The following is an 11,402-nucleotide window of genomic DNA, read 5'->3' as shown; positions in this document are numbered from 1 at the left end:
CGAATGCCACCTTCACACCCACACCACAATAAACCACCATCATCATGTAATTATATTTTTCTTTCAGTTACATGCTTTTATCTGTCCGAGGACAAGCCCCACGACACCACCCACTTGAGTGTTGTTGTGAACCCTCTTGTTTTGTAGTTCGAAAGACTAAAACCCATAACATCACCTTACTTAACAGCTGCTGCAAATGCATTTTTTTCTGTTGCACTCTTTCTTTTCTGTATCAGATTTTGCATAAAGAATGACACATGGTATTAGATGAGGGTGAAAGTGATGGGTTACTGCACAATGTTTTCGGTCGACAATCCTATTGTTTCCACTTTCTTTATATGAACAAACAAGAGCTACTACATGTTAAAACTTCTCTTCTGAATTCTACAATGAAAGATGAGAGTAGGTTGTTTTGGTATTAGATTGTAATATAATTAGCAAAGAGGAAGATAATTTATGATATTCCTTTCTTTTGATTGTTAGTTGGCCGACAACCAAAACACAAGTAAACCCCACACCCACTAATTAGTTGTTAAAGTTATATAATTTGTATTATTACTTTACTACGACTATGGCAAAAGAACCCGTCCCCTTTTGCACTTCATTTACGAGTATGAGTTTTATTAAAATGGATTGGATTAGATTATTAGTGGACTGAATACTTCCATCTGCTATTAGGCCGTATTAGTTGTTTATTGGATTAGATTCTTGGACTTGTTAAAGGGTTGCTGAATGGGCTGCTATGTTCTGTTGTTTTCTTGTGCCGAGATATAGATTGAAATTTCTGTTGGGCCAAGTTAAAAACCCAAGTTGCTCAACTAATTACTGTTAGGCTGCTGCTACTTCGTATGTATTATTTTTTTTAAACGATACAATATAAGATGGAAGTGATAAAAAAAAAAGAGGATACATGAAGAATCGATGATGATGATGTTGTATGATGGGATGATGATTAGGATCGCGATCTTATGTAGGATAGGAAATGAAGATGATGATGATTTTATGTGAACTATGAAAAAGAAGGGAACAGATTCATCTGAGTTTAAACGATTTAAGGTAGTGGTTAAAATAGAAATGGAATGCTGATGGAATGGTTAAGGAGTATTTTAGGTTAGCGGGACGTCGCAGGTTTAAACCTGGACTTGGGCATTTTTTGTTAGGATTACTCCATTGAGGTAGTTATTTATTTATTTACTTATCATTATTATTCTTATCATTATCATTATTATCATTATTATTAAAATTAATATTTTTAGGATCATTATTATTATTTTATCATTATTATTATTAGTATTAACATTATTATTAATATCTTTATCATTTTTAGTATTATTACTATCATTGTTATTACTTTTATCATTATTATTATTACAACTATATTATTTTTATTATCAATATTACTATTAATATTATTATTATAAAAGTTAGTTATATTTAATAAAACTACATTTTTTTATTATTTATTTAAAGTATATAAAGTAAATATATTTAAGTTAATAATGAAACACATGAATTACTAAAACTAACAGTTATATTAATAATCATATGTAAAGTTATTCGACTTCAATTATATGGGTTAATATATATATATATATAAATGATATAGGTTCGTGAATCCGAGGCCAACCCTACATTTGTTAAATGTTGTCATATGTATTTTTACTACAAAATACAGCATGGTGAGTTTCATTTGCTCCCTTTTTAATTGCTTTTGCAATATATATTTTTGGGCTGAGAATACATGCGCTGCTTTTTTGTTTGACGAAATAGACATAAGTACTTAAAATATATTCTACGTTGAGTTGTATCACCTTGCATATCTTCCCTAATAGCTTGGTAACTAATATTTACATGTAAGGACATGTAAGCGCGAATCCTATGGATAGATCTATCGGGTTTGACAACCCCAATCGGGCTAGTCGCCCTAGTATCGTAAACGGTTGCATAGTACTTCGTTTTACTACACTTGCGAGTGTAGGGAGATTTCATAATAAAGGGAATATGCCACATTAATAGTTAAGTATGGTTACCGAAGCGCTCAACAACTTATAGAATACTTTTATACACTTGCGAGTGTATATATATTTATAAACGGAAATCTTGTGGTCTATTAATATACTGAAATGATTGTTATAATAAATCTATGAACTCACCAACTTTTTGGTTGACACTTTTAAGCATGTTTATTCTCAGGTATGAAAGAAATCTTCCGCTGTGCATTTGCTCATATTAGAGATATTACTTGGAGTCGTACATGGCATATTTAGGTCAATACCTCGCAATGGGACCAGATGTTGATGACTTCGTCCAGGTGGATTAGGACGGGTCTTCACAATTTCGTCATTTAATTATTGTTATTTATTTTACGCATTTTAATTATTGTCATTTATCCTTACGTTTAAAATATAAAATCGACAAACCGGTCATTAAACGGTAAAACCCCCTTTTATAATATTACTACCTATATATAATTATATATATTTTGTAAAAATATAGTACGTAATCACTAGCTCCCTGTGGAACGAACCGGACTTACTAAAAACTACACTACTCTATGATTAGGTACACTGTCTATAGTGTTGTAGCAAGGTTTAGGTATATTCCATCCGTAAATAAATAATAAAACTTGTGTAATATTTCGTCGTATTTCGTAGTAAACAATAATAGTATTTCGTATACACCGCTGCACACATCAAGTTTTTGGCGCCGCTGCCGGGGAGCGGTAAAACGCTATATTTTAAAAAAATATATATTAAAAATAATAATAATAATATAAAAAAAAGAAAAAAAAATATTTTTTTAAGAGTTTGTTTAATATATATATATATATAATTAAAAAGTATTTTTAGTTTTATTTCTAATTTTTAAAATATAATTTATTTTATTAAAAAAAATGAACCTGCACGAATTTGGCCTGCACGAAATCTGAATCTGCAAACTCCGCAATCGCGGAGACTTTTGGGCATCAAGCATCTGCACTCGCGGAGTTGTCTGACACCTGCAACCTTGTATGCATTAATTGCTTATTAGGGTTTTAATAATTTAATTAATTATTATTAACCTAATTAGGTTTTGATTTATTTAATTAGTATTTAGTTTTTAGTTTTAATTTATAATTAGTAATATTAAGTTTTAATATTATTATTAATTATATAAATTAATACTTTTATAAAATAATAATATAAAAATAATATTTTTATAAAAATAAGTAATTTTATCATTTTTTTTGTTTCTTTTTATAAATTTTATATTTTTATCGTTTATTCGTAATTTGTATATTTTTCGTTCGTAATTAGTTTAAAGATTAGTTTTTGCCGTAGTTAATTTATATTTCTAGATTCTTAGGATTTGCCGTAAAATCCCTTAAGTGCTTTTTCTTTAGATTAAGATTTAGGCGCTTTAGATTTTTACGACGTTGCTTATCGCTTTAATATTTAATAGATTTTAGTGCCTATTATGCTATTGCCGTTTTGGATATAGAATTCCTTTTAAGCTTTAATTCCTTTAGACGCAACTTTTAAAATTTAGTTTTTAGACTTTTAAGTTTCGACGCTTTACTTTCTTATTATTATTTTTTGATTTTTTATTTTTCGACGTTTTTCAACGCACTCTTTTTCTTCCTCTTATTTCTCGACGCTCTAGTTTTTAGGACATAGATTTTATCTTCAAAATTTCGACGAAAAATTATTTTAAGCGGTTAAATTGATAGACATCCAAAATTTTCTGGTTCGCAGTAATAGTTGGATTTGTTAGTGGCGAGTTGTGGGCTTCCGATTTAAAGGGTCCTGGCTACCTGCTGCATCTATTGGCTATTCGAAACGTTGGCAAAATCAGAAAAGTCTATTAATTTGATAACTTATATAAAAAGAATTTTATTTTTATAACTAATAGGATATTCAGTGAATGCACCGAGCAAAACGTTCACCACCTTTCATACGTTCACCACCTGTAACTCGATCAAGACATCTAGCCAATATTGTCGCCGTTGATTTTTCTTTAGAATCATCATCAAGTCGACCAAGTATTCCAATTCAAATTTTTGATAATTTATTTTTTGAACCCGACCTCACAATTGAGAACCCGGAGGATATTCAAGGACAATTCCAAGATCCTGAACCAATAATCATTCCTCCTGAACCACAAATCGTTAAATCAGAATCTTCTAGTGATTCGTATTCAACAAATTCAAATATGGAAATAACGGAACCTCTAAGTATGGAAGACCGAATGAGAGCCACACGCACGGGTCAAGGTCACGCCATTATTAAGCCAGACATTAATGCGCCAGATTATAAAATCAAAGGACAAATCCTACACATGGTAACTAATCAATGCCAATATAGTGGTACGCCAAAAGAAGATCCAAATGAACATCTTCGAACCTTTAATAGGATCTGTACTCTATTCAAAATCAGAGAAGTTGAGGATGAACAGATCTATCTCATGTTGTTTCCCTGGACTTTAAAGGGAGAAGCCAAAGATTGGTTAGAATCGTTACCTGAAGGGGCAATTGACACATGGGATGTTTTAGTTGACAAATTTCTTAAAAGATTCTTTCCGGCATCTAAAGCCGTGAGACTTCAAGGAGAAATTGTTACGTTCGCGCAAAAGCCAAATGAAACTTTATATGAAGCGTGGACAAGATTTGGAAAGTTGTTGAGAGGATGTCCTCAGCACGGTTTAGACACTTATCAAATAGTACAAATATTCTACCAAGGTGTCGATGTTGCTACACGAAAAGACATCGACACAGCAGCTGGTGGTTCCATTATGAAGAAAACCGCAACCGAAGCTCACAAAATCATTGATAACACAGCCTCCCACTCACATGAGTGGCACCAGGAAAAAGATATTTTTCGTTCGAGCCGATTCTAGCCATGACTTTGATTCCGTTTCCACAAAGATAGATGCTTTCGAGAGACGAATGGAAAAGATGACTAAAGATATTCACGCAATACGAATCAGTTGTGAGCAATGCGGTGGACCACACTTAACGAAAGATTGTCACATTGAGCAAACGATGGAACAACGTGAGAATGTTTCCTACATGAACCAAAGGCCGGGAAATAATTATCAAAATAATTATCAACCGCCAAGGCCAAACTTTAATCGAAATCAAAACATTCTTTACAATCCAAATGGACCCACCAATAACTCGTATAACCAACAAGGTCCGAATAACCAACCAACTCAAAACAACACTTTCAATCAACAAAGACCTGGCTTGTATAAACCACCACAACAAACCAAAGAGAAAAAGCCAAATCTGGAAGACATGATGGCAAAGCTAATGGAATCTCAAACACAATTTATTACATCTCAATCCCAAACAAATGATAGGTTTGATCAGTCATTAAGAACTCAACAAGCTTCCATTTAGAATCTAGAAAAACACGTAGGTACTCTTGCTAGCTTGATGAGTAAGAGGGAACAAGGAAAGCTACCGAGTGATACTGAAGTAAATCCTCGGAATGAGAATGTTAATATGGTATCAACGAATTCTGAAAAACCAGCATCAGAAGATGGGAAGGTTTTCGATGTGAGTAACAATGAAGAAGTTACGCCACCACCACTACCCGAGTATGTAAAGCCAGTAGTGGCACCATACAGACCACCCATCTCGTTTCCAAGAAAAGGAGTTGAGTATGAGCAAGTAATAGGTAATAAAGTTTGTGATGCCTTTGGAAAGAAGAAAAAGAATAAGAAAGTGCAAGAAACAAAAACCATAGAAGTAAACCCGGTGAAGACAGTTCCACTAAAACTTCCACCAAGGTTGGGTGATCCGGGTGAATTTATTGTTCCTTGTCTACTTAGTGATTATGTCATGTATGATGCACTAGCAGATTTAGGTGCGAGTGTGAGTGTTATGCCCCTTTCATTATATAAGAGATTAGGAGTAGGTGAGTTAAGTCCAACAAAAATGAGTGTTCGACTCTTTGATCAAACCATTAGGCACCCAGTTGGAATCGCTGACAACCTACCCGTTCAAGTGGGTAATTTAACCTTTTTAGTCGAATTTATTGTCATTGACATAGAAGAGGACTCAAACATTCCTCTAATTTTAGGTCGACCATTCTTAGCGTCCACCGGGGTGTTATTTGATGTAAGAAAGGGTAGAATGACACTTAGCGATGGTGACAAATCGGTCACCTTTGTGATTCGAAAGTCTAAATCTCCACCAACCAAAACCGTTGAACCAATAAAAATGATCGATGAGAAGCATATTGTTTTACCAACTCCAACGGTAGTGCTTAGCAATAATAAAATGCCTAAGTGTGGGGAAAATGAAGTAACACCTAATGATGACCTGATAACAAAGAACCCCGTTGTTGATACGAAATTAAATGACCTCGTTATTAACAGTTCAATGAAGAAACTTATTAAACAGATTCGCGATGCTAGAACCAAGAGAAACTTTAAGTTATGTAACCGATTAGTATCCAATATATCGCCTAAAGAAAAGGCGAAACTAGTTAAATTTGTGGATATTACACAAGAATCCGACCAATGGCTTAAAGCAAAAGTCACAGATATGCAAGTTGATTATGGTCTAAGAGAAATTGACGATGAAGTTAATCACAATTTCGACACCACAGCTACCTAAGTGTGGGGAGATTCAAATGTTCTAAAAAGAAAATGATGTCTAAAGTTAGTTGTTCCGTTCTCGTGTAGTTCCGAGAATGGAATCCGATTGGTCTTTTCCACTAGCAGACACTAAAGAACTAGTTTTCTCCCTTCATTCTGAATTTTTGTTTTATAGGTTTTGTATGAAATTAATATGCTTTTTAAATTTAAGTTTTGTGTGAATTTAAAAACAAAATTTACTTTATTTCATTAAGTTTAAAAATTGACTTCTAAAATTTGTCGTGAGTTAAACACTAGATCATAGAATCGAAATTGCTTTACCCAAAGAAGAGGCGAAAAATTTTGTTATCATTATTTTTAATATTACTGATCTAAAGTATGCAAAAAAAAAAAATTTAAAAAACCCGAAAATCTTTTTTTTAAAACACTCGCTTTAAAATGACAAATTTTAATTATTCATTTAAATTTTTTTAATAAATAAAGGTTTTATAAAAAAAAATATATGTATATATATGTATGTAGTTTATCTCATGTAAAACAGGGTAAAACAGCGCACTTTCAGAGACTGGCATTAAGTTCAGCAAAGACTACTAATTTTGACGATAAGACGCAAAACATATGTGAAATTACAACAAAAGGAATGAACGATGAGGCGCGCCATCTATCATTCGACGAGCTTAGTAATTACAAACTGAGTATTTTTAATCACTTTTCTACACTAATCACCCTCATGAATTTATAATTATAGTCTGATTTCTTTCAAATGAGGACATTGCAAGATCTCAAATGTGGGAAAGGGTTATAAATTCTCTCGGGTTTACACTTGATTTAATTGCCAAATTTTGTGAAAAATTTGAAAATTTTGAAAAAATTTCAACTAAATGAATTTAAAATTATGTTTATACATATTTATGAACGATGAAACTAGGTGATAATACCGAAATTATTGTTACCTCGGAGAGAACATAAATTGAGAAATAACCCAAAATGCTTGAATTCATTTAAAATGGAATAAACGAGAATAAAAAGGCAAAGAAAAGAATAAATAAAAGCTAAGTGTGGAAAGAATTCACCAAGTTCTTTAAAACATATATCACATATTTTGTACAAGATTATTGCAGGTACTTTTGTTTTGGACGATACTAATCAGTTTTACCCGATTTACTGTAATATATTTGAAAGAAAGATAGATCTACACGATGAATCAATTCCATCATTAAAAGGAAGTAAAGTCTTCCGAAAAACCCACGCACTTCTTGATTTAGGTCAGGAAGTTGTCGTCCAGACCAGCTGTAGGTTGACGAAAAATCTTAAAAAGTCATCTCTAAAATCAGCAGGAAATCCACGGACCTTAGCATCAAACAGGGTCGCCAAGTGGTTAGACTTATCCTAACCATGAGAGGATCTGTCTCGTAAAATAGGGAGGGCGCCGTGCAAATTAGCATGATAAAACTAATGAATCAGACCCCCGGAAAGGATAATCTCCTTAAAGATAAAAAATAAGCTTTTAAGACTGATATTACTCAATCCTTGAGATTGACCTTAAAGATTGAGAATTACAAACTCATGGAATTCGATGATATCTAAACTCGAGCTTGAACGAGAAAATATTTTGATCAAATTAAAAACGATTTGTTTTCTGAAAACCTATTTTCAATGCGTTCATTACCATTGAACGTAAAATCCTAAAAATTCACCAAAATTCATTAGGTCACCTGAACCAAATCGGGTGTCAACCGTAAGAACGGTGGTTGCATAGCATGGTCGAAGACAGGACCTTGTGCCAGACCAAAAAATTATAGGGTGATCTTTACTATTGCTCCTACAAAGGATAGTAATTGCATCCGACACGTTTTTGACCATGATCATCTGCATGTCATTAGATATTGCCTTAACAGTTGCTTGTTCATCGCTTTTCTTTACAACCGGACGGTAGTTTACCGAAAGTTAATATACGGAGCAAGTATACTGGACGTGTTGCTTTCCTAATACAAGGTTAGCAAGTGGGTGACACAAAATTACAAGTTTTGAGCTAAAATTTTTAAATCTGAAACCCACAAAACCCACAAAAATAATTTACGAACACCGGTGAAGAGTTATTCCAGAAAACTTATCTAGGGTAAAAGCTAAAATGAATTTTCAAAAGATCAAATATTTTCATAAAGATCCAATTTCCTTAAAGGATCTAAATTTTTATAGTCATGTGGGACTGTAAACCACATCGTTACTATCATTGTGTATACCGCCGTATCAAAATCACTGATGTATAAAGTGTGAAAATAAAAAAGTGATTCGAGTGAAGTGTGATTTTAATTTCAAGTTCTGTATTGCTTGAGGACAAACAACGTTCAAGTGTGGGGATATTTGATAGTGCTCCAAATGAACATATATTTAGTATCAATATCCTACCAATATGTAAAGCTTTTAGTTGCAATTGTTCTATTTTTATGTAATATTCATTTAAATAAATAAGTGCGAAGACAAAAGATAAAAACGACGATTTGAAGACGCAAATGACCAAAAAGCTCAAATGTACAAGTTACAATCCAAGTGGTTCCAATTATTGATAATTAACGTCTAAATATTGACAAGAGTACAAGTCGCAGAACGCAAAGTACAAGATATCTAAGCGTACGAAAAGACGTTCGAAAATCCAGAACCGAGACATGAACCAACTATCAACGCGCGACTCAACGGAGCTAAAATTACAACTCAACTATGCACAAGAATATAATATAATATATAATTATATATATATATATATATATATATATATATATATATATATATATATATATATATATATATATATATATATATATATTATAAAATTCAGCAGCCCACGTTTAACTCAATTTAATGAGCTGGAATCCGAAGCTCCGCACTCGTGGAGCTGTAAGGCACAAAAGTACCGCACTCGCGGAGCTGTACAGTTCAAAGTGGGCCTATAAAAGCTCACGCATTCTGCTCGAATTCTGCATCCTTTTTCACTCAATCTCTCTATCTATATACAATATATATATTTATATTTATAATATTAAAGTTTAATTTAATATTAATAATAATTTGGGTTATTGTAAGAAATGTTTTACGGGTTTTAAAGTCGGAACTCTGTCCGTGAGACGCTACGAAATTAATAATCACTGTAAGCTATGTTCTTCCTTTTTAAATTAATGTCTCATAACTAAGTTATTATTATTCTTATTTGAGCCGAAGTAATCGTGATGTTGGGCTAAATATTAAGACGGGGTTATTGGATTTTGTACCATAATTCGGGTTTGGACAAAAGACCGACACTTGTAAACATTAGACTATTGACTATTAATAGGTAGGGGGTATTGTCCAATTGAATGACAACTCATTGGAACCTGTCGAACCTATCATCAAATTAGTTAATCTAATAATTATTAAATTGATTACGAATGTCCTATTTAGTGACGTTTATACGACATCGTTTACAATCATTTAATTAATCAACTGGATTGGGTAATTGATTATTCATTATGGCCAAGTGAATAAATTAATGTATCATGGACTAATTAAAACAGGGGTGGATTACATACAATGATAATTGGTGTAATTATTAACAAAGTATTAAAACCTTGGATTACACGCAGTCGATAACCTGGTGTAATTATTAACAAAGTATTAAAACCTTGTTACAGTTCGAATCCCTAATTAGTTGGAATATTTGACTTCGGGAATAAGGTTAATTTGACGAGCATATTATAATTATGACCGATGGACTATTATGGGCAAAACCCAGATAGGTATCAAATAAGCCAGGACAAAGGACAATTAACCCAGAGTAATAAATTAAAATCAAAATGTCAAACATCATGATTACGGAAGTTTAAATAAGCATCATTCTTTTATTGTATTTCTCATCGTACTTTCATTTACTGTCATTTTATTATTCGTAATTTTATATTTCGTCATTTAATTATTGTATTTATTTTACGCATTTTAATTATTGTCATTTATCTTTACGCTTAAAATATAAAATCGACAAACCGGTCATTAAACGGTAAAACCCCCCTTTTATAATATTACTACCTATATATAATTATATATATTTTGTAAAAATATTGTTCTATAAAAATATAGTACGTAATCACTAGCTCCCTGTGGAACGAACCGGACTTACTAAAAACTACACTACTCTACGATTAGGTACACTGCCTATAGTGTTGTAGCAAGGTTTTGGTATATTCCATCCGTAAATAAATAATAAAACTTGTGTAATATTTCGTTGTATTTCGTAGTAAACAATAATAGTATTTCGTATACACCGCTGCACACATCACTAGGTTTAGAAGTAGATGTAGAAGCGGCATAGGGGTGAAAACGGTGACACATCTCAAGTGACTGGTTATCATAGCGAAAACTCTTACAATATGGGTTGTTGCCTCGAGCAGGTCCTTTCGGTATCTTATGGTGGCCTCTCAGTCCGTAGGAGTTAACATATTCAGGATCAACAAAAGGTGACTGAGAACGAGTAGGCGATTCGGGTAAGTTAGGTTCAGATTCGGTTTCGGGTTCCGTGTCCTCCTCGGGGTCTTCCTCCGGTTCTTCCTCTTCGGACTACCTTCTGGGTTCAGATTCGGTATCATCCGCATACTCGAGTATCGTATTCCCTTGTGCTTGCACGGTTTCCTCGGATTCCGTGTTGGAGTCGATAAGAATGACAGGATTGGAAGAAGTCATCTAGCACTCAAAGAAAGTACAAAGTTAGTTCATCTAGTAATCATGTCATCATAGAAATCAAGTAAAATAATAGATAACGTAACTAGGGTTCATGTAACTTAACAAGTCAA

The sequence above is a fragment of the Rutidosis leptorrhynchoides genome, chromosome 7 (genome assembly GCF_046630445.1).
Source record: "Rutidosis leptorrhynchoides isolate AG116_Rl617_1_P2 chromosome 7, CSIRO_AGI_Rlap_v1, whole genome shotgun sequence".
Classification (NCBI taxonomy): Eukaryota; Viridiplantae; Streptophyta; class Magnoliopsida; order Asterales; family Asteraceae; genus Rutidosis; species Rutidosis leptorrhynchoides.
This window is presented reverse-complemented; position numbering follows the sequence as displayed.